This window comes from Natator depressus, chromosome 1 (genome assembly GCF_965152275.1).
Source record: "Natator depressus isolate rNatDep1 chromosome 1, rNatDep2.hap1, whole genome shotgun sequence".
NCBI lineage: Eukaryota > Metazoa > Chordata > Testudines > Cheloniidae > Natator > Natator depressus.
Genome location: NC_134234.1, coordinates 300470376 through 300493709, shown reverse-complemented (window position 1 = coordinate 300493709; position 23334 = coordinate 300470376). Strand labels below are relative to the sequence as shown.

The window sequence follows — 23334 nt, the reverse complement described above, 5'->3', positions numbered from 1 at the left end:
CTCTTTAATCTGTACATTTTTATGTTGAAAAGACATTACTATAAGGGGGGAAACTACTTAAACATCATTGAAACTTACAAGCACATTTGGAATTCACACAGAACCAAGCTCAACATTCGAAGAGAAGCATGTTACAAAACAGATTGAACAGGACTGAGACCGAGCAGTGTGTTGTCTGAGATACACAGAAGGCTTTTGATTGTATAGGTCATGGGCTTGATTTTTGATTTCAGTGGAATCAAGATTAGGCCCTAACTGAAAATTTGGCTCTATGTGCTCATGTAGCACACAACAAAGCAAAATACCGTAATCCCTCTGTGCATCTTGGGGAGTTTTTGATTCCTTGTAATCCTTCTGCCAGGTGGAGCCAGCAGCAACCTGGGCTGGGTTCAATATCTAGGGGTTCCTTTCCATTGATACAGCACAGAACCGGCTCGAGCCCCCACCCAGTAACCTGGGAAATTTACACACCACCTCTGAGAGGCAATACTTCCCCACTCTCAAGCACAGAAAGCACAGAAGCACTTTTCTGAGTGTAGAAAAGAAACTTTTAATAAAAGGATGGAAGTAACTGGGTGTTAATTTGGGAAAACACTGCAAACAGGGTTCATAAACATAAATCATAAGTTAAAGACCCACCCCCAAGTAGGTTGGGCAGTGTCCTTTTCCCCTCAGGTTCTTCAGTCCAGCAACCCAAAAGTCCCTTTCACATGCCTGACCCTTCCCTGCGCCCCACTCACAGTTGCTGTCCTTGGTCAGTGCAGACCCATAGTTCAGAGGTGCATCTGCAGAGTTCAGCTCCCCCCTGGGTGGGGTAAAGAGGTACCTTACTCGTTTTGCTGCACAGGCACTCGCTCACCGCCCCTCTCTGCCAGCTGCCCTGCTGGCCACTCCTGCTGGCCGCCTGCTCGTTGCTTCCACCGTGCCTCTCCACCAGCTGCCCTGCTGGCCACTCCTCTCTGCCACCGCCCTGCTGGCTACCTGCTCATCGCTCTTGCCGTGCCTCTCCACCAGCCGCCCTGCTGGCTGCTCATTGCGCCTCTCCACCGCACCAGCCACTAGTTCACCAGCTGACTGTCAGTCGCCTTCTGCTGCCACCTGCCTCTCTGCTGTGACCTCTGCACATCTGTCTCTTAGTAATTTTCAGCTCTTGGCAGTCTGGGCAGAAACACTGCCCCATCTCAAGTGATTTCAGCTCTCAGTGATTTTTAGCTCTTAGCAGGCAGGGCAGAAACACTGTTCTACCACAACTGATTTCAGCTCTGATTGGGCATTTAACATAACAAAGAGGCTCCTAAGGAAGCCTGTTTAGTTCTATTTTTGAACAGTGGGGAGGAACAGGTTAAACCAGTCTAGGAAATACCCTTGATGCGGTTGTGCAGCCTCCTGGCTGGGGATACCTGCCCCCACCCTTACTTTCACAGGGCTCTGACATTTGAGCCCGTGGCTTAACGAGGTTCTTTCAACTGAGGGTGGCCCCCTCATTTGGGACAGGTTAAGCACAGTCCTGCTTTCCTGTATTCCTACAATAATTACAACATTGGTAACCATATTTCACTACCCCTGCATTCAGTACCCAACACCAGCCAAAGTTGATCACTTTGACACCACTGTATCTGCTGAATATGTGAACAGAGCAGGAGCAAACCGTATTTACATAAACACACCCAAGTCATTCCCTCTCCCAGCTAGCTGTCAGGGAAGCATTCATTCAGACCCTGCTTACATCCTCCCCCCAGCCGAGAATTTCTTAGGGTCGGGGCATATTAAGGCAGGGGTGTCTTCCTCTTCTCTTACCCCAGCAACCTCCTCTGGAAATTCCAGATGCACTATGACATACCCTTGGTAGGGGTATTCATCCATGCTGAGGCCACACAGGCCAAGGCCTGTCAGTGGCTGTATAGGCAGGTGCCTAAGCATCCATTGGCAGAATGATTGAAATATAATCGTCACTTGAGATCCAGTGTCAACCACTGCTTTATATTCTGCCCCTTTGACCTCACAGTCACCTCTGCTTGAGGCCCTATCAGTCCTGAAGGAATCGCAGCTGGACAGTATCTTCTAGGGGAGTCTTCAAGATCTGTGGGCCTGGGTGGCCCCCTTTCCCAGACCCTTTGGCAGTTCCTCAACCCCTCCCAACTGATCCTCAGCTTTCCATACACTAAGGAGGGATTTTCTTCATTACAGCACTTAGCAGCACTGTGTCCATCCTGACCACACTGGTAGCAGAAGAATTGTCCTTTCCCCCTTCGCCTGGGTGGGATGGTGGCTCTAAATGCCCACCATCAGTACACTGCTCACCATCAGTACACTGGCTGTTCGTGTGCTGGCTGGCTCAGAGGGTTGGGCTTCCCAAAACTCACTGGCAGCCTGCCTTGCTTCCTCCTCTCTGACCTCTTTTATCAGCTGGGAGTAACTTGGGGGATGTTCCTGTTGTTCTCTTAACTGGAGAGGAAGTAGAATCAGGTGCTGATATTGAGTTCCTCTTACAATTTGAGCTGGTCTGGTCTGATCCATTTGCTCAGCAGTCATGGCTCCCCTCTTGACAGCTCTCTGAAGCACTCTCTCCAGCATCTGTACATAGGCTGAAACCTTCTTGCCCCTTTGCTGTCGGGAATTAAGGAACTTACAATAACTGTCTTCACAGCCCTCCACGCTCCCAAAGGTGTGCTCGAGGGCCTCTAGGGTGTCCTTCACACTGACCCCAGGGTTAGTGAGCTTCAGGGTGCGAATCACATCTAATGCTGGGCCCCTGAGGCTCTCTACTAGACATCTTCACTTTTCTGCATCTGGTATGGCCCACTCCTGCAGCATTTCAGTGGTATGTTCTAACCAGGGTTCCAACTCCTCTTCCCCAGGTATTGGTCCCTGCTCTGCTTACACATGTAACTATCTTGTTTCATTAATGCTTAGTCATCACATAATTTTAACATAATTCACCGCCAGAGTCTGCTACACTTAATCAGGCTGAGTAGTACCTCACTCAAGAAGTTGCCCTGTTGATTCTAAGGTTGGGATTTGGAGCCCCGTGGATTCCAAGGCTGGGATCTCAGCTGCTGTACTTCAACATTCTACAAATGCAATCTTGCCAAAATGTTGTGCATGTCTTTCCTCGGGTATATCTTCATTCACTTCAGCAGGCTCCTCGGTCCTACAAAGCACACTCTGCAAACTGTCAGATATAGTGAAAAAGAAAGAATAAGAAATAAGCATAAGTAAATTCTGACCACAGGCTAATACACCAGTGGACTCCAAAATCTCATTATTTAGGTTCAGAATAAGAAAAGGGAACCTGCCCCTTCTCTCTACACTTTCATTACTGAACACACTTAAGCGATCAGAACGACCTGTTACAGAAACTGCAAAACATAACAAATCAGAACAAAACAAAAAACAGGCAGTGAGAGTGAGGTAGGAGGAATCCTGGGGACTATCCGATGCCACAAGGTCAATCTGCCCTGATCTCCCCAAACTGTGAATCTGAAATGTTGATGACAGACAGTATTGCAGAAAATACTGATGGGAAAAAAGAAGCATGGTGGGGAACAATGAGAAGGATTAAACAATGCTAAAATCTGTGGGTTTTAAACAATGCTAAAATATCAATGATCATCTTCTGATGTATACAATTTACCATATCGCAGATATAAGTAACAGAAACAGTAGGAAACTGAGCAATGGAAATTAGGCAGAAAAGCAGGGGGGAAAATACCTACTGTAGAGATCCATTCAGTGGTGGATTAATATTTTGCCTCCCCTAGATCCAGAAATAATTGCTGCCCCCCCCCGCCCCAGCTCACCTCCGCTCCGACTCCGCCTCCTTCCCTGAGCGCACTGCCAGGTCCTGCTTCTCCCCGCTCCCTGCCAGTGCTTGTGCGCGAAACATCTTCATGAAGGAGGGAGGGCGGGAAGGGGGGGGAAACGTGGCGTGCTCAGGAGAGGAGGCAGGGCTGGGGGAATTTGGGGAAGGGGACCAATAGGGGCAGGAAGGGGGCAGGGAATGGGGGTGGGGAAGGGGTGGAGTTGGGGCAGGGCCTGGGGCAGAGGGTGCGAACGGGCACTGGGGGAAGCAGCCTCTGGCTGCTATTATAAATTTGCTGCCCCTGCAAATTTGCCACCCTAGGCCTAGGCCTTGTCAGCCTAGGCATTAATACGCTGCTGGATCCATTACTCTCCCAAAGGAAATGGTGGAAGCCCCACACAGCAGAGAACAAGTCTTCACTGGAAGGAGGATGAACGACAGAACCTCTCTTCTTCAAATCCCACCTCCAGGACCACTTCTTTCCAAGGGTTCTCTATGGAGTGAGACAAGAGTAGGAATGGCTCTGGCTCAAGCAATGAGCCTGTTAGAAAGGCAGATTTCTGTTATGAGTTGTCAATGGATATGGACAATTTTCCCTGTAACACCCCAGAAAAACCACCCCTAGCATGAAATCTTGGCCCCATTTAAGCCAATGAGAGTGTTGCTAATGACTTCAAGGGGGGAGCAGGATTTCATCCCAAGCGTTTGACTACTATAGGCTTATTAAGAAATCTATGTGCCAGATACTAAATCTCTGTGTACTAGGTGTGCCCCTGCTGGTTTGCAGCACATGCAAACTAAGAAGGTCATGTGGTACTATCAAGAAGTAGACTAACTTCAGCCATCCTGGGTACAGGACCTAATGTGGTAAAAAGCCCACGCTGTCAGGGTTGGGGTGCAACTTAGATCTGCTCCCAGACCAGAAGAACTGCCACCAATGGAAGGCAGGAGTGCCAGTACCACCTTTGTATTCACTAAATGGTTGTCTAATAGCATGTGTTTAGCCACATCTGTCAGCTACATCAGAGAACCTGCTAAATGTTCCATTCGGGAATGTTATGGATATGTGCAACATTCCTTGGAAGGGTTTAAAAGATCCATACACTCATGAATAAATTATAAGAAGATATAATTATGGTATTTTCATCTCTGACAGATATAATTTTGCTCCAGTATTATTTAAGCACATGAAGGGAAGCTACTCAGATCAGCACTCTAAGATTTCAAGAGAAAAGAAGCAACTCTAAATATTTGTGAAAAGTGACATATTTGGTAAATATTGCCCCAGATAATTGTTCAGATTATCCACTGGGACCTCAACAGAAATGTGTTTCAGATAATGCTACTACTGTATATTCACAGACCAGATGATGATGTGTTTACTGTGAGTTACAAAAGTATTTTGAAGCCAGTCAAAAGTATCTTGAATAAATTAAAAAATGCTAAAATCAGACTAGATACAGGGATAGTTACTGGCAGAATACTATCCATGTGTATCTGCAGATGTCACCCACAGCCCAAACCAAAAACATAGAGCACAGTCCTGAAATTCTCAGTCAGGTCCAGCTGGTCTCCTGTGTGCAAGAGGGTGTGTGTGAAAAGGACACTCCCCCTCCTTCTCTTTCACACGCACACACACACATCTGTGCAGTGGTCAAGCATAACTGTAGTCCACGTGTAGATCCTGTTCTTTCCAGGGTACAGGTATTGCTTCCTTCATTCACTCGGTAAGACACAAGATTCCCGACAGGTCCCACAGCCCCCACAAAATGGTCAACAGATCTTTTCAGCTACATAGATGCATCATAAGGTAGACCCTTCTGTGCTCCAGAGAACTGAGGATGAATACTTTCCAATGGTCCTTTTAGGCACTGCATTTCAGAACTACACCAACAAAAAACTGAACCCTAATAATTACTCAGGCACGTGCGAGAAAATTTAGAGTGGAATTTTCAAAGGGCTCAGAGAACTTAGATGCCCAACTTTCATTGAAGATCAATAGGAGATGGATGCCTTAGTCCCCTTTCAAAGTTTCAGCTTGTACAATTCAGCAGTACATCCCTATTCAATAAAGCATTTAAGCACTTGTGTAACTTAATCATGTGTGTAAACCCCATTAACTTCAATAGCAGTTAAGTGCTGCTTCAGTGCTTTGCTGAACTGGTTTCTTTGATCCTGATCCAGCAAAGCACTTAAGCACATGCTTATCATTAAGTATACGTCTACTCCCATTGACTTCAATGGGCCTAACTTTCATGCTTAAAGTTAAGCATATGCGTAAACACTTTGCTGAATCATGGCCTTTTTAATAACACAATGGTCCAAATTCATCTGTCATGCAACTCCAGTTAAATCAATCGATTTAATGCAGAGGCCTATGGTCCAATATATTCTGAAGGCAAAAAAAAAAAAAAGTCCATTGGTTTAGAAATGCCAAATACTCTAAATAATAAAATTAAACAAAATTTAAATAAATGGAATGCTTTTAAATAATTTTAAAAATAATGTAAATCAAATTAAAGACCCAGTTCAGGAAGTACTTAAGCATGTGCCTTACTTTAAACACATGCATAGTTCTGTTGAAGTCAACAGCACTATTCACATGATTAACTTTAGGCATGTGCTTTAAGTACCTTAATGAATCAGGACCCAGGTATATAAATCCTCTTTCATGTATTAAATTAAGTAAAATCCTTTAGAATTCTTAAATCGTGTCGCTTTGCCTAAGAAATCAGAAGTGCTGCTCTACTCTGATGGTTATATGTTCACAATAAATCCAGGCACAAAAATCAATAGAAATATTTAAGCCTGTGATGCTGAAGGAGTGTCCTTTGGAAAAAGATCAAATGTTAAACAATTGAATCTCATATCACTATGGCACATTATTACTACAGGCAAAGAATTGTTGACATTCATATTTATTAATCTTTTTTTCAGAAGAGTGTGGAAACAGTTGGCAAATAAAATATATGTGATTTAATTTATGACACCTAATTGTTCTAGATTTTCTGGGCTTCTCCACTGTGATGCAAATTAATGTGAACACGTTTATATAAAGTATGTTGTATAAGCAACTTACTAATTGGTCAGATATTTCAAATTTTATACAAGTAGTTTGTTTCACAAAAAAAGAATTATGCAAGGAAACTAAATAGATTCAATAAAAAAATTAATGAGGTCATAGGGATATGTTTTGTTTATGCAGGATGCTACAACTATATGCTAAATATATCATAGGTTTATGTTATCATAACAATGTGTCATTCCCAGCTATTAATCTATGCTACAGAGTACTGCATGTATATTTAATATTCCTCAGAAAGACCATAAGGCTTATTTACATTTTCTATAGGTATTGAGGTTTTAAGGATATTTTAATATTGGGCTCTAACTCTACTGTCAGAATGCTGTAAAGTAAGTAAAAAAGATTAAGCAATGATCTAAGCTTAGTCAAATCTAGGTTCCGAATGCCAATAATGATGATTTGCCCTCAACAAAGACAGTTTCTAAAACGATGTCATTCTTCAACTTTCACAACACTGTGCACTCATCACTTCATACAGAAAAATATTTGAAGAGGAGCTGAATATTATATACAACATATGTGATGGCATGTGTTCCGATAATTTTAACAGCAAATCATAAGGTTAAAGAAAGTATATACACCAAGATGAACAAATGGATTCCTAGTTGTAAGAGTAATCCTTTTTAAATAAATCTGGCATTTAGCTGAAAAATTACTGCTAGAAAGTTGCAATATCTAGAGTAAAGTGATTTTATTTACTTTTAACGTATAGTTAAAAGCTTGGAATCATTTTTCTGTACTTCACTACAATGTCCGCATCTTAGTCACAGGATAAAGTGTAATTGGTTTGTTTGTTTTCACCATCTTGCATTGTGGAAAGAACACAGTTTGCAGAAATTTAATTTTGATTATTAACAGGAAATTGGTCACAACAACGAGGGAAAATTGTGAAAATTAGTGTGCACAAGGTCTAAAAGAACAAAGCATGGCCATTATTATCATTTAGAATCTATGAACTAAAATGTATTTTTAAGACAAAGTTAATGCCTCCCTTTGAAATACTTGTGTTAAAATAAAAAACACAACTTTAATAGGTGACAGACATAGGTACTGTATGAAGAATTACAGCTTAGAAAATTAATAAAAATAGTATCTAAAACAGTATTAGTAAGATATGAAGCTCATTCATTAATGGTCTCTGTGATAATATATCACTGAAAATGTTGCATGAAGGACAGTCTTTGATAGGATTATGTACAGTATAATAGCAAGATATTGAAATTAAAATTCACTGAGAAGATACATCTTGTGAACTGAAGGGTAAGAAGATAATAATGGTAACATTAATAATAATAAATAACAAGTATAAAATGATTCACATAAATAGAATTTCCATCAGCAATCATTATTGTAATTATGGGAATGATAAAGTAATAATCTACAATAAATAGCTAATCTTTATTGATTCACTATTTAATTTCTTTTTTAAAAAAGCCTTTAGAGTTACTGTCAATAACAATAATGTGTACAAGGAGAAAAAGTTATACAGTGCATAAATGGTAATAAAACAGTACTGCATAATCTGTTTCTAAAGAACCATTTGAAGATATTTATATTCTTTGGTGCAAGAAAAGAAAAATATATTCCTAAAAGAATTTCCTCACTTATTTAATGAATGCTGTGGGATTTACTTTAACACATGGTTCTGGGGGTTTCCAGAGACATATTGGGAAAATTCAGAAAGTTCAGTATCTGGCTTTTTAATCACAACCTTCTCCAAGGTTGGAATTGTTCTTCATCAATGGCATCTAGGAAGAAAAGACAGACCATCAGCAGTCTGACCTACAGCAGCCCTAGGGGCAGTTCCACTGCCACCAGCAAAATTAGCACTAAAGGCAACCAAAAGGCCAAGCTAGGGGCCAGATAAGAAAAATAGCAAGGAACTAAGTATTACTGTTAGGAAATATATTCCAGAATTTAGCATATGGGTCCTTCACTTGCCAAACAAACGTTCTGCTAGGTAGTGGGACTTAATTCTAATGCTAAAGCAGATAAAAAGAAAGGGTCAGAAGGATCTTAAACAGTATTTAACATTGGGGGCTGACAAGATCACTGGCATCGTATTGTTGAAATTAGGGTCCAGTTTTAATTCCCTTTGGATTTGTAGCAGAACTTATGGAAAAAGCTTATGTTGTGTCTGAAAAAAATACATTATTATGAAGAGAAAGACTAAGTTTTAATTCATTTTTTATTTATTCTTCACCATAAAGATGCCTTTTCTTAATTAATAAGATAGATACACCTGGCCTTTGAGCCTGCAAACATTTAAATGTCTCTTCAGCCTCTTTTATTTCAAGTTAAGAAGGAGTTGATTCATAAAAGAATATTTACTTCTATGGTATATAGCATTTTCACAGTGTGCTGTGTGTTGTAAGACAATGCAATGTATAAGAGCCCCAATCCTAAAAACATGTAGGCAGGTGAATACCTATGTAAATAATCCCTTTGAACTTAATGGGCCTATTCATTTGGGCAAAATTACCTACTTATGTGTATGGATCCTTACTGTGAAAACATGCAAGAATGTATGGACAGCGTAATACATTAGAAAGGAAGTGGCAACTAACAAAAACAATTAAGGAAAAGAAATGCCAGAACTCTCGTGGGAAAACAGACCAGTACTGGGTGCATGTTGTTATCTCCCTCTCACAGTTTAAATTCATATCCTTCCAGTGATGGCATCACACATGCAGGCATTAAGACGAGAACAAATGATCATTGCTGCACTCCAGGTATTTGATGTCCAAGTAGACTGTGCTGCTCGTGCAAAGTTGTGGGCACAAAAATGGAGGCCTGGTTAAAGTTGAGATGGAAATTTGCCCCTGAGAATGTTGCATTATTTCTTTGTAAACTGTATAAGAAACATATTAAAAGGAGTTGCTGCTTATGTGAGATTAACTGGCGATAATTTGAAATATTTGATATGCTCAGAAGTTCAACAAAAAGACACTGCACCTTTAGGACAGACGTCAGTGATATGGTTTGCATGTAGTAAAAAGCAAAATGTTTTATTAGCATGACAACTAACCAGAAATATGCAATGCTTAACATTGTTGTTTTGTTTTTAGAAAGAACATCTCACAACCCACCCATACCCAAGAGGGGCCAGATGACACGTGGTGCAGAGTATTGACAGATGTGGGATATGTCTAGATATGTCTAAAGACATAGAAAAAATTCCATATGAGGAGAGATTTAAAAAATTTGCACTATGTAGTTTAAAGAGAATATGAGTAATAGGACACAATACACAGATATAAAATAATATACGATATATAGAATATATATTTGGAAGTCCTATTTACCCTTTCTCACGACATTAGAACAAAGAGACTCCAATGAAATTAACAAGCAAGACATTTGAAAATAATAAAAAGAAATACTTATTTTTCATAGCCTGTACTTAACCAGTGGAACTCATTGCCGTGAGATATTATTGCAGCTTACCAGGATTCAAAACAGAAGTAAACATTTATAATACCAACTCCCATAGTTACAGTAGACAGGACAAAACATTCTATAGAATATAAAACTTCATGTATTAAGACATAAACCAGACAGCTGCCTGGGTTTAGGAAGAAACTTCTCCCATAGGAAAGTTGCATAATAATTGTTCATTAAGTGGTTTCTTGCACCTTTCTCCTTAAAAGCATGTAGTACTGGCCAATCTTGGAAATGGGATAGCGGACTAGATGGACTGTGAGAATTTCTATATTCCTTTGATATTAACAGTTTTCTTTGATTTTCCACAAACCAAGATGGACTAATCTGACTTCATCCCCTAACAGCCAGGTTCCTCTTTTAATTGTTATTGGTATTTTATCCACTTAATTGCTCATCTTCCCTGAGTAAGACATTTGGTACTAACACCTTTGTGGCATTTGTGTGTGCCAAATTTGTGGGATGGCTCTGATAATTATTCATTATTCATGACTATAAGGATAATTCTACAGCCAGATACCCTGCAAATTGTAAGTACCTATAACAGGGCTGTCCTGAGGCAGACTTCTTGAATGTTATTTCCATTTGAGGAATTTAGATAAGTTTGTTTTCCCCTAACTTGAGTTTGAATATCTCTAATATTACCAATGTGGCCATCCCTTCCTGAAGCTGATCCTTCTTTTCAGGTAGTGCACTCATTGCTGTGGATGGAGAAGTCTAAGGATTGGGAGCCAGTCAGACCTAAAAAGGAAAAGAGCTAATGGATTGCTTTAAAAAATTGAAAAAATATGTGAATAAGTATGTGATATTATACACACTGTAAATGGGGTATGCAATCTTAAAAGAATAAAGCCATAAAATTCTGCTGTTTAGCCTATTGTTAATTAGATCATTTAAATATATTAAAAAATAACTACTGAATTTAAACTGTTCCCTTTTCTATACTTTATTTCTCTTGATGATTTCTTGTAAAAGTAAAATGATCTCACGGTTATTTGATAGCTCTACACTTTAGTCAAGATGCATTGTATAAAATATAATGCAGTACAGATGTCAAACCAAGAGCTAAATAGCTTATATTTCTAAAGAACCATGAAAAAATATTAACACTATAGAAACAATGGTTCAGTAATTACTTTTTGCTGTGGAATAAGGTTAGGCATTTATCCTTATAGATCCCTAATACACTTAAAGTCAGCTCTGCCCCTGTGGTCCTTTTACCTTTGTTGATAAATGTATTGCACAGGATAGCTTGTATGACCACTACAGTATTTGAGGTCATGCTAGGCTGTTAGCACAAATGGTGTGAACAATAGTTTATATGCCACTTAACTCCTTGGGAGAAACAGTTAACCTTGCCAGAGAGGACAGATCAGTCATGTATAGTTATTAAAGTCTAGAAGGTTTTGTTATACTCTGAAATACTTTTATAAAAGTACAGTACTATTCTGGTATTAGTGTTCCCAAGCAGGAAAGCAACAAAGCAAACAGTCATCTTTAGTATCTTTATGAAAGGGGTATTCAAAGTAAAAAAAAAAAAAAAAAAAAGTTTTCACAGATATGTCTCACTCAACACACCTGCATTGCAGAAGCTGCAAATATATTTTATGTTACTCCATCATTAGACTTCCTGGTGCCTAAATTCCACCAAATTAACAATACAGAAATCTATAGCTCTGAGAGATACAGATTATGAAAGATTTCTTTTGGTGGCCATAGCAGTGAAATCAAAACACAAACAAAAGTGGATCATTTTGATTATAAATTTCAAAAACCATCTTAATATCCTCTAATTGACTGAGCTGTCTGTAACACTGACGTCCCTTATCATTCCGAGACATAATTTACAATTAACTAAAGAAAATACCTTGGAAGCAATTTTAATCCCCATAGTCACTCATGGATAGGGAGGGCAGAGTGAGCAAGGAAAAATGAAATAGAATGGGAATTTTACTATGGACCTATCTCCATCTCAAGAACAGAATCTGGCAATGAGACTGACATTAAAATCATCAACTACATTTTAATTATGTAATAATGTAGCTACACTACTATGTACTGTGAGCCAATGACTCTATTAACTTAAACAATCTAAGCAGGGCTGGCTATGAGATCTCCAAGGAATGCCGAGGTACCACAGGAAATGGTGCTGGTGATTCAGTCAGTGGCACTCTTCATTCTAAGACAATATTGAAGAAAGGGGCCTCTCTCAGGTGAAATATAAACATAAAAGTCTTCAGCAATTGGTGTCATTCAAGATTCCATGGCACTTTTGGCCCATAGGAGTGCTTGGGCCATCGGGATCCTCTGGATGTCACAAAGGGAGGTTGTAGCAGCTACACAGCTTCTGAATGCCCAGCAGAAGGTGCATCCTCTAGGCAGTTTGTCTCCTTGCTGCCCCTAATGAGAGCTGTGCCTAACTGGTAATTGAACAATATATGAAGACCACTTTACCACAACTGAAATGGCGCCACCTATGGGATGACTCACAACAGCTGTGCAGTTGTGTACAGAAATGGTACACAGCAGTTTTAGGAAAGAAATAATAAAGAATACCATTTCCCACATGCATGTGGGAAGAAATGTCTTAAGGGGTAAGCTGTAGCAAAAATCTGTTTCTAGATGCTTAGTAAACTACATAAATTTATGTACACATTTACTTATATGTCAGCATTTTGTTATTAAGAACTGATACACCAGAAAGGAAGTCAAGTGTATTTTCCATGGCTTTAAGAGTAGGGAAGGAAAAAAAAAGAAAAGAAAAAAGGAGACTTTTACCACCACTGCCTATTTAAATCTTCCAACTGGCAAAATTAAACCATGTCTCTTTATTTATTTATTGTACTTGTAAAAAGATTAATGGGGATGTGATTCCTTCAGGCTTTTACATATAACCCCTTCACACAAAGAACAAAATTATACAGTGCGGCAAACGAACTAAATTAGCTACATTTATTTAAATAACTGCTATGGAGGAAACAATAAATCAACAAAAATCCTCACAAAAATGTGTTTACAAAGTGTCTTGTAATTTGTTTTAGCAAGGACACAGATTTTTAGCTCTTAGCTAAGCTTCCTTCTAACAGGCTATTATCATATCATCTGTTAATGAGTGTTTGCTATAGAAAGAGTCAGATTTCTAGCAACCAAAAGTATTTGTAACTTCTACCGTACTGTCCTCTAAGACATGGCTGCCCTCCCAACATGAAATAGATTTTCCTAATAAACATTTTTTCAGAGGTTTTTAAAAACTTGTGAGACAATCAAAATTAAATGACAGAGCTTTGTTAAATCAGAAAAAGAGGTTATTTGAATGGTCATAATCATGCAATTATCTCATCTTCACTGAATTTCAAAGGGCTCTATCTATATCTAGTCCTATATCAGGAGTAAGTGAGTAGGGGGAGCTCTAATGCTGAACCTGTGATGTATTCATAAATCAGTACTTTCAGAGCCTGTCATGGGCTCCATAATGAGGGTCATTATTCAGGCAGAGTGTCAAAACTACTATCAAAGGACCTTCTCAGAATCACAATCATTCTGTTTCTTGTTAAATAAGCAATGTAGTACACAAAAATGGCAAACAAGAAGCAGGTCAATTTGATACAGTATGAGGGCACAGAGACCTCTAGAGTAATTTACCCTCTGGGAATTCTGATGGCTTGTGAGATAAATTATATACACCCTCAGAAAAGATTAATGGTAATAAAATCCCTGGAATATTTTCAGAAAAAAATGTCCATATGTATGTACGGCAACTTCAGTAACAAAGAAGACATTTTCTAAAGACATTTTAACAACTGCTAGTAGCTCTGTGGAAAGCTCCTAAATCTTATTAGCAAATTGGCAGCACTCAGTGGCAGTGCCATATTTCGATTTTCTGAGAGAGTTTATTTCAAAAAACCCGACAGCTTTCCTATGTCAAACAGAAGGGGGTTCGGAAAAAGAAAAGGGAAGACACTCATTCATTGCCAAAAATAGATTCCATGAGATGTACATGTATTGATCTCCTTTTATTACCGGCAATAAGAGATGCAACAACAGAAACTATTAACAAAATGTCATGTGGACATTTGACCAGACACGGTAAACTTAAATTATTTAAAATTGATTGAGATCAAGCCTGCTAAGTACTCAGCACTCTCTATGCCTTCTGAAACCAATAGGAATTGAGGAGTTTCAAAGCTTCACTAGTTCGGGCTTCAGCAGTACTCCACTTGTCCACCTCATACAAAAATATCACACCCTGTTCATATGCATATAGACACCTATGTATGTTCACATACAGTATCTGGCCAAGATTTTCAAATATAGGTGCAGAAAGTTAGGTTCTTAAGTCTAAAGTTCAGCTCCTACGTTCCTACATGGAGAACCATACAGGCTTACCCCTCTGAACCTGCAGAGCTCCATTTACTTCAATGGGGCCTTCTCATGGCTGCAATGGTCAACTGTACAGAACAAGCAGCACAATGCAGACCAGCATCTAAATTAGATTGCTGATTTTTAAAAGTGGTTTCAATGGGAGCTTATGGGTGCTCAGTTCTTTTGAAAATCAGGCCACTTAAGTAATCCCCAAATGAGGATTTAGGAGCCTAACTTTAGGCACTAATTTTTTTAATATCTTGGCCACACATGGATGTTGGTGTGCAGTGTTTGTGTTCTGTGGAAAACTCAGCAATCATTGCATTTAACAAAAAGTATAAACAAAATATTGCTCAAAAAATGAAAGCTTGGTTCTTATCAAGGTGAGCAGTAGATTAAAAATAGTCACACTAAATTCCTCATAAATCCCTCAGCTTCACTTTACCAAACTGAATTTTGTGTGACAATCAATCCTACCCTGTCCAGATTTATTGTTTAAGTAAATTTGTATCTGTGGAATAATCAAAAGAAAACCAATTACATTCAGGCATCTTTTTTATCCATCTGTTTGGATATAACTGTCTATTAAATGGTGTTTGCATATGAGGCAATGTTCTATTGTATGCATAGATACTCAATTATTTAGGTTATACATTTGAATAAACTGTGCAGTTAAAGGAATACCCATGTAATGTAGGACAATTACATTTTCTACCACAGTTTATAGGTTATTAAACTAATATTAATTTCGCCCACACTACTGGATATAGGATCCTAACCTTCACTTATGAAAGTTCTTTTGTTTATTTGCATGTTTCTACCCCTACAATTAGCAGCCATTGTTAGTCACTTCAAATGATATCAAATTATGTAAAATAGTCATAGCAAAAAGGTTGCAGGAATAGAGACTACCAAAAATTAATTTCACCAAAGTGTGTACATTAAAATGTAAGATAGTTTAATGCAATTGTACAAATCTATTTATGATGGGCCTCCAGTTTTATCTATAAGAAAATTCCCATTATTTTTAAAGTTTCTTTTTCTGACTAGTAGAAGAAAACAGCATGTAATTCTATCACATCATGTGAATAAATAGTTCATCTTCCAGCAAATCAGAGTGGCTCCAAAGGGGAATCCAGTTGTTTTTCTGTTAAAATAGGGAAGAAGTCAAGTAATACTCAACACAGAGAAATCAGCCAATTCCTACAGTCTCTGAAACATCAGTTTTCAGTTACTCATTATGCTAAACACTCTGAAGTGCCAAAACACAAAAACCTTCAGCCCCAACATTTAGGCAGTATAGGGCTTTCCACTGACTTCAGTTAGCATTGGATATGCTCTAGGATTTTGATTTGGTAGTGTTTTCCACCCACTTTGCACAGATATAAATGACTACAAAATGCAGTGGAGAATCAGGCCTTCTATCTGTATATATATACTAAAAGAAAAGTCATCATAGACTCATAGAATATTAGGGTTGGAAGAGAGCTTAGGAGGTCATCTAGTCCAATCCCCTGCTCAGAGGAGGACCAACACCAACTAAATCATCCCAGCCAGGGCTTTGTCAAGCCGCGCCTTAAAAACCTCTGAGGATGGAGATTCCACCACCTCCCTGGTAACCCATTCCAGTGCTTCACCACCCTCCTAGTGAAATAGTTTTTCCTAATATCCAATGTAGACCTCCCCCACTGAAACTTGAGACCATTACTTCTTGTTCTGTCGTCTGCCACCACTGAGAACAACCTAGCTCCATCCTCTTTGGAACCCTTCAGGTAGTTGAAGGCTGCTATCAAATCTCCCCTCACTCTTCTCTTCTGCAGACTAAATAACCCCAGTTCCCTCAGCCTCTCCTCATAAGTCATGTGCCCCAGCCCCCTAATAATTTTTGTTGCCCTCTGCTGGACTCTCTCCAATTTGTCCACATCTCTTCTGTAGTGGGGGGACCAAAACTGGATACAATACTCCAGGTGTGGCCTCACCAGTGCCGGATAGAGGGGAATAATCACTTCCCTTGATCTGCTGGCAATGCTCCTACTAATACAGCCCAATATGCCGTTGGCCTTCTTGGCAACAAGGGCACACTGCTGACTCATATCCAGCTTCTCGTCCACTGTAATCCCCAGGTCCTTTTCTGCAGAACTGCTGCTTAGCCAGTCAGTCAGTCCCCAGCTTGTAGTGGTGCATGGGATTCTTCCTTCCTAAGTGCAGGACTCTGCACTTGTCCTTGTTGAACCTCATCAGATTTCTTTTGGCCCAATCTTCCAATTTGTCTAGGTCAAGCATTCTTTTGTTTTTGTGTCTGATAATGCATGTATACATTAGTTTATAATTTTAAGCTAATCAAAGTAACGTTAAAGAAACAAGAACATCTCATCATCATCCTTTATCAAAATATCCCAAGCACTGAAATATTGCAAAGATTGCTGTTATGTTTTCCTTTATGAAAAAAATGTAGGATTGCAGCCCTATAGCTTCTTAATGGAGAAGTCATTTGCGGGTTGTTCAATGCGTAACTTGAATGTGGTGTTCAGGAACCAGTTTATTTGGCTACCAAAATCATAACCCTCCTTAGCTAAACCTCAGCTATGGCTGAAGATATTTTGCCACTTGATCCTTTATTTTTTGTTGGTTTGTGTTTTTATTATGATGTTGCCTGAAAGAAAATGCCCTTCTAAGTGAATTTACAGGAAGTACAGGAAATACAAACTAACGGTGAGCCTGAGTCTTCTCCAGTGCAAAACCTACCCTACTAATGAAAAAATAAATGTTCACTGTACAATTACATTCAAAATGTGATTGTGAAGGTATAGTATTGATGGTTCTGCACTTGTGCACCTGTTATAGATTTGTAATAGCATTACAGCTATTTAAGATGGTATGTTAGTGATACCCATGCTGAAACTGTAGAGCGACATGTTGTCTTACAGGGACCCATTTACTACTTGTTTGAAGTCCTCTACTCTGATTGTAGCTCCTCTCCCTCATCAGTGACAGTGTGAAAGGAATGCTAATCACAAGCTACGCTGTGATGCCTAAGGACTGCTGAGCATAGGGACTAGAATAGCTCTGTTCATCACTATAGCCAGGAGGGGGAAAGAGAGGAAATATTGCACCAAATGACATCAAACAGAGCCACATACACAAGGCAGGATGGTCGTGTGCTTCCTAATATGGCCAGGCAGTCACAAGCAGTGGCGGGTTTAGAGTTAGTGGGGCCCTGTGCACAGCTTCATTTTCGCTCCCCCACCCCCACCCCTTGGGACCCAGCCAAGAAAAAGAATATTCTCTCTTATCTCCCCCCCGTTTTTCATTCTTTTTTCCTTCATCCTCCTTCTATTTTATAACCAATAGGAAGTAAATGAAAATAAAGTGAGGTACCTTGATTGGGGCAGGGGATTGGGGTGCAGGATCAGGTGTAGGGGTCAGGCTCTGGGAGGGAGTTTCGGTGCATGGTGCAGGCTCTGGGCTGGGGCAGGCGGTTGGGGTGTGGGAGCGGGTGTGGGGGTCAGCCTCTGGGCTGGGGCAGGGGTTTGGGGTGTGGAAGCGGGTGAGGGGTGTGGGCTCTGGGAGGAAGTTTGGGTGCAGGGTGCAGGCTCTGGGCTGGGGCAGGGGATTGGGGTGCAGCAGAGGTCGGGGAGGCGGTGCTTATCTCAGGCAGCATGGCTCCCAAAGCCACTGGCACTCACACGCCTCTGGCACCAGCTCCTAAGCGGGGGTGGGCAGAGGGTCTCTGCATGCCTCTGCCTGCAGGTGCCACCCCCACAGCTCCCATTGGCTGCAGTTCCCGGCCAATGGGAGCTGTGGAGTTGGTGCTCGGGGTGGGGGCAACGTGCAGAGACACACACCCCCAGGGGCTGCAGGGACATGCCGGCAGCTTCCGGGAGCGGCGTGGAGGGACGGAGGCAGCATCGGCAGGGAGCCGCCTTAACCCCGCTGCGCTGCTGCTGGCACGTCTCTGCGCTCCCCTTGAGGGAAGGAGGGCAGCAGGTCTCCATGCACTGCCTGGGTGGGGGCAGTGCAAGGAGCCACCTCCCCCAACCAGGGGCACACAGAGACGTGCCAGCAGCTAGCCGCTTCCGGGAGCGGCATGGGGCCACTGGCCACAGAATGCAGGCAGCACTGTGCCGCCGGCCAGGACTCAGGAGCAGGTTGTCGGGATGAGAGTTGTCCTGCATTTTGGGGGCCCCCTGTGATTGGGGGCCCCATGCCACCGCACTGTTTGTTTCATGGTAAATCTGCCTCTGGTCATGAGTATCTTACTTGTAAGTACATTGCAGCTTCTGTACTTCAGAAGGCAGAGTGACACCAGGGATATAAAGTTTAAACTACAATTTTCTTTATTAGTTATATAACAAGATGACTTCTACAGACTCTGAGACTGCAGACTCCGAGTGTTCCTGATTTAGATGAGAGACCCCTTCCACAGGGAGGCCCTCTGGTGACTATACAACTAATTTTAAAGAGATAGTAACACAGTATACCCACACCGGTATCCCTGGCATTGCTTTGCCACAGATGATGTTGTTTATATGTCATGACACAGGTCAAGCCAATGAGACATCACAGTGTAATTATGGCAAAGCTATGCCTGGAAGATCCACAGCAAATAATTTGAGGGTCTCTGTAAGTCCACTCAGTGATGAAGTAGCTTTACAAGGTGAAGTATTGCTAATTTTTCATAGAGATCATAAAAGAAGAGAAATAATCCCAGATCAGTGAAATGGCATAACAACATATATATGTGAAAAATGGTATTGTAAGCATGGCAGAAGGTATATTGAATACACGAAAAGCCTTTCAAAGGCTAGCAAATCTTACTCTGGAGTTCTGAGCACAGGTTTTTAACTTTCCACATTCATTTACCCACTGAAAATCAAGTCTATTGATGGCCAACTGTAAGCCATGATTTTCATCAATAATACTGTCCCAAGCTAATCAAGGACATACTGTGTTGCAATGTATTTTCTCCTTTGAACATGATGGAAATTTCATGCCTTGAGTCATTGTTTCCCCTCCACTTTAACTATGAGGGTAAAAATAATTAACATCATGATATGAAAACTTGAAGCTATCTTTTCCTTTTCTGTCCAGTTAGCGTTTATATTGTAGATCCCTTCTAAAGCTCAAGATTAACCTCTGAACCACATTGACTCCCAGCCATCTGCCCTGCAGTGGTCCCAGCGGTTCGCAAACTTCATTGCACCGCGATTCCCTTCTGACAACAAAACTTACTACACGACCCCGAGAAGAGGGACCAAAGCTTGAGCCCAAGCCCGAGCCCCTCCACCTGGGGGCTGAAGCCAAAGCCTGAGGGCTTCAGCATGGGATGAGGAGGCTGTAACCTAAGCCCCGCCGTCCAGGGCTGGAACTGTTGGGCTTTGGCTTCAGCCCCAGGCAGTGCGGGGGCTCCGACTTCGGCTTCAGCCCTGGGCCTGAGCAAGTCTAACACTAGCCCTAGCAACCCCATTAAAATGGGATTGCAACCTACTTTAAAAAGAAAAAAGAAAAGGAGTACTTGTGGCACCTTAGAGACTAACCAGTTTATTTGAGCATGAGCTTTCGTGAGCTACAGCTCTCACGAAAGCTCATGCTCAAATAAACTGGTTAGTCTCTAAGGTGCCACAAGTACTCCTTTTCTTTTTTCTTTTTACGAATACAGACTAACACGGCTGTTACTCTGCAACCTACTTTAGGGTCCCAACCCACAGTTTGAGAACCGCCGGATTAAGGAGATAAAATGAGTACAAATGCATTTTAACGTGATGGGAATGACTACTTTGTTACATTCCACCACTGTGTTTAATATATTTTCTTCGATGTAAGACTTTACATTTTTAGTACCAAATCACCCTACCTTTCTGTCAACCACTTACCTCTCCCCCGCCCCATCTCCCTTAAGGTCACTTGTAATTGGTCCCTTTTCTTGTGTGTTTGCTAATCTTTCAGATTTATCTGTGTATCTGTTCACAATTGAATTTATACTAAATAAATTCTGGACAAAGACAGCTGTGACTCCTGTGGAGAAGATGAACAGGTGTTTGCATTTTTTAATTTGAGCTGGTCACAAAAGTCTCAGGTGCTCCTCTGAGTCCTACTTTTTTGAAGTCTGACAGATGTTCCACCACTCTGAAAAAACCTGGAGATACTCTGAGACAGCCTCCCTCCCCCGTGATAAAGCATTGCAGCATATGTTCCCTCTCTGCTGGCCAGTGTGAAGCATAGAAAAATTCCAGAAAACCCACGAAACATGAGGGATGGGTAGCTAAGTGGTAGCACATCTCATAGCTGCCACCATCCACTCCATGGCTACCCGAGAGCTAGGTCTGTACAGGTGCGAGAGTGTATGGCCAGCACGAGTATGAAAAGAGCCAACAGTCTACATGCCATGATGACTTCTCAGGGCTCTGTAACTTACGATGTATTTTCTTTGTGACATTGGCTTTGCCTCCTAAAGGTCCAATGAGAGGAATTGGAATAGCCTGAAGGCTGCAGCGCTTCTGAAATGAATCTGTGTCACATACCCCCACCACACACACACTTTTTTTTTTTACATGCAGAGGGAAGGACATGGGACTTAGGGATCTATTCATGAATAACTTATACAATGTTTACATGGGGATTTTTAGGAAGTTTGCTCAGAAGGGTTTCTGCATTGACTGCATGTAATTGGTATTCATCAGTCTGAGCTTCTCTGAGCAAAACAGAACACCCAATCACCACAAAATGTGAGCGGTCTGCATTCTAAAAGAACAGCAGAGAAGAGGGGATCAGATAGGTGTGGGGGAATGACCAGGTGGGCAATAAGAGCCTCAAAAAGTGACTAAATTGTAGAAATGAAGCAAAATGAGAGGTTTTCATGTTTGTTTTTAAATAACAATCTAAATGCTTTGGGGACTGGCACTGATTGCCTTGCTCTGGGCATGAGGTGATTCAAGAATCACACCAAAAAGAAAAAAATTGAATCCTGAAATGTTAAAAAAAGGAAACACATTAAAGGGTAAACTTAATTACGACAATTATATTGGCCTTATATAAGGCAGTGATGCCCAGTCTTTCTCGCGGTCGGAGTCACTCTTTCAATAGATTGATAGCTGAGACTGTACATACCTGTTTTTCTCTTTCTCCCCTGCGATCCTCTTATTATACCCCACTACAGATGCCACATCTCCATTCTTTTCTATCTGCTATCTCCCCACTCCTCCACCCACCATACCCCCATACACTTTTCTGTCTTCCTTTTACTTCCTTCTTCTCTTCTTCTTTCTTGTTTATTTTTTTCTGTTTGCTTTTAGCACCAATCCTGATTGCTCCCCATGATTTTCACATGACTCAGAAAGTGGCTACGTGGGAGACACCCATTGGTGAGCTTATGGGACTAGGACATATGCTCTTGCAGCTGTTGTGAGAACAGAGATACAAGCTTGGGCCAGCGAACTGCTTCCTGAGCCTGAACACATGAGCTGCTCCTGTGATTAGGGACCACTGGAGGAGATGAAATATAAGGTAGCTTTCAAGAAGGTGCCACTCACTTTATTCACATTACCCTTTTGCAGTGGGAAGTCTGACTGGATCCAGAGTCCAACACCACTCTTCTCCTGTCTTCTCCCAAATGCCCACCCTGGACCAGTCATCCATAATTTTATGAAACACTGGTTTAAAGCATTTATTTATTGATAAAGTAGCCACAAAGAGAACAAAGCTCAGTGTTTCAGCTCGTCTGGGCCTCTTTCAAAAAGTACCACACATCACACACAGTAACTCTATGTGGAACTAAATAAATTACTTAAGCCTTATCTACACTGTGTTCTTTTAGTTTTAGTGCAAACCCCTACAATTGCATTGGTGCAAAACCACAACACAGACATGATTTACATCAGTGGAACATGATTTGTACCAGTGCTTATTACCCTAGTGTGACAGTCTGTACCCCTATGTTCACCTCTTTTACAAGACTAGGATAAATTTTGTACAAAGTATGCCTTCTGAGGTATCCATATGAAAACTCATAATTTGCTGATCATTATTATCCTGACAAAATATATGTGGAAGAATTGCATGTAAAGTTATAGAATGCCTCTGTATGATATTACTAGACATGTCCCAAGTCTGGGGGGAGCAGCCACAAACCAGTTCCCCAGAGACAAAAGGTTAGCCAATGCCTCAGCCAGGTGTCAACAAAATCAAATGGACTATTGCCTGGTTAAGTGTCCATTCTTTGGCAGGAAAGAGGATGTCGGTGAAAATCTACATTGTGACAAAGAAATAGCTGGGAGATCCTGTCCACACAGACTTTCCATCTCCTGAACCTCAGCCGGCAAGGATTCTCAAAGAAGAGAAAGGTCTATAAAAAAGGGGAGCAGACACCCAAATGATTCCTCCCTTTCTCTCTACTCATGGCATCAACAAGAATTGAAGAATAAAGGAAACAGCACTGGAGTGTGAGAAGGATCCTGACAGAAAGGAATTCAGTCAATACGACTGCTGGAACATGCGGTGAGACAGACCTTTGCTTTGAATTCACTTAGTTTGTTAAGTTAGGCATTAATTGTGTTTTACTTTTATTTTCTTGTAACCAATTCTGACTTATGCCTCATTACTTGAAATCACTTAAAATCTATCCTTTGTAGTTAATAAACTTGTTTTA

The 23334-nt window shown here is 40.9% G+C and overlaps 1 long non-coding RNA gene across 2 annotated transcripts in view; it reads left to right on the top strand.

The window, feature by feature from the left end:
• LOC141986959 (uncharacterized) overlaps nt 1-23108 on the top strand; it is a 72116-nt gene extending 49008 nt beyond the window's left edge. The window contains exon 3 of one of the 2 annotated variants that reach the window (XR_012639410.1): nt 22913-23108. This is a non-coding gene — a long non-coding RNA (uncharacterized LOC141986959). Of the gene's footprint in view, nt 1-11014; nt 11083-22912 lie in introns of those variants that run through there. The other variant, XR_012639411.1, reaches the window with a different exon arrangement.
• Nucleotides 23109-23334: the final 226 nt, after the last annotated feature.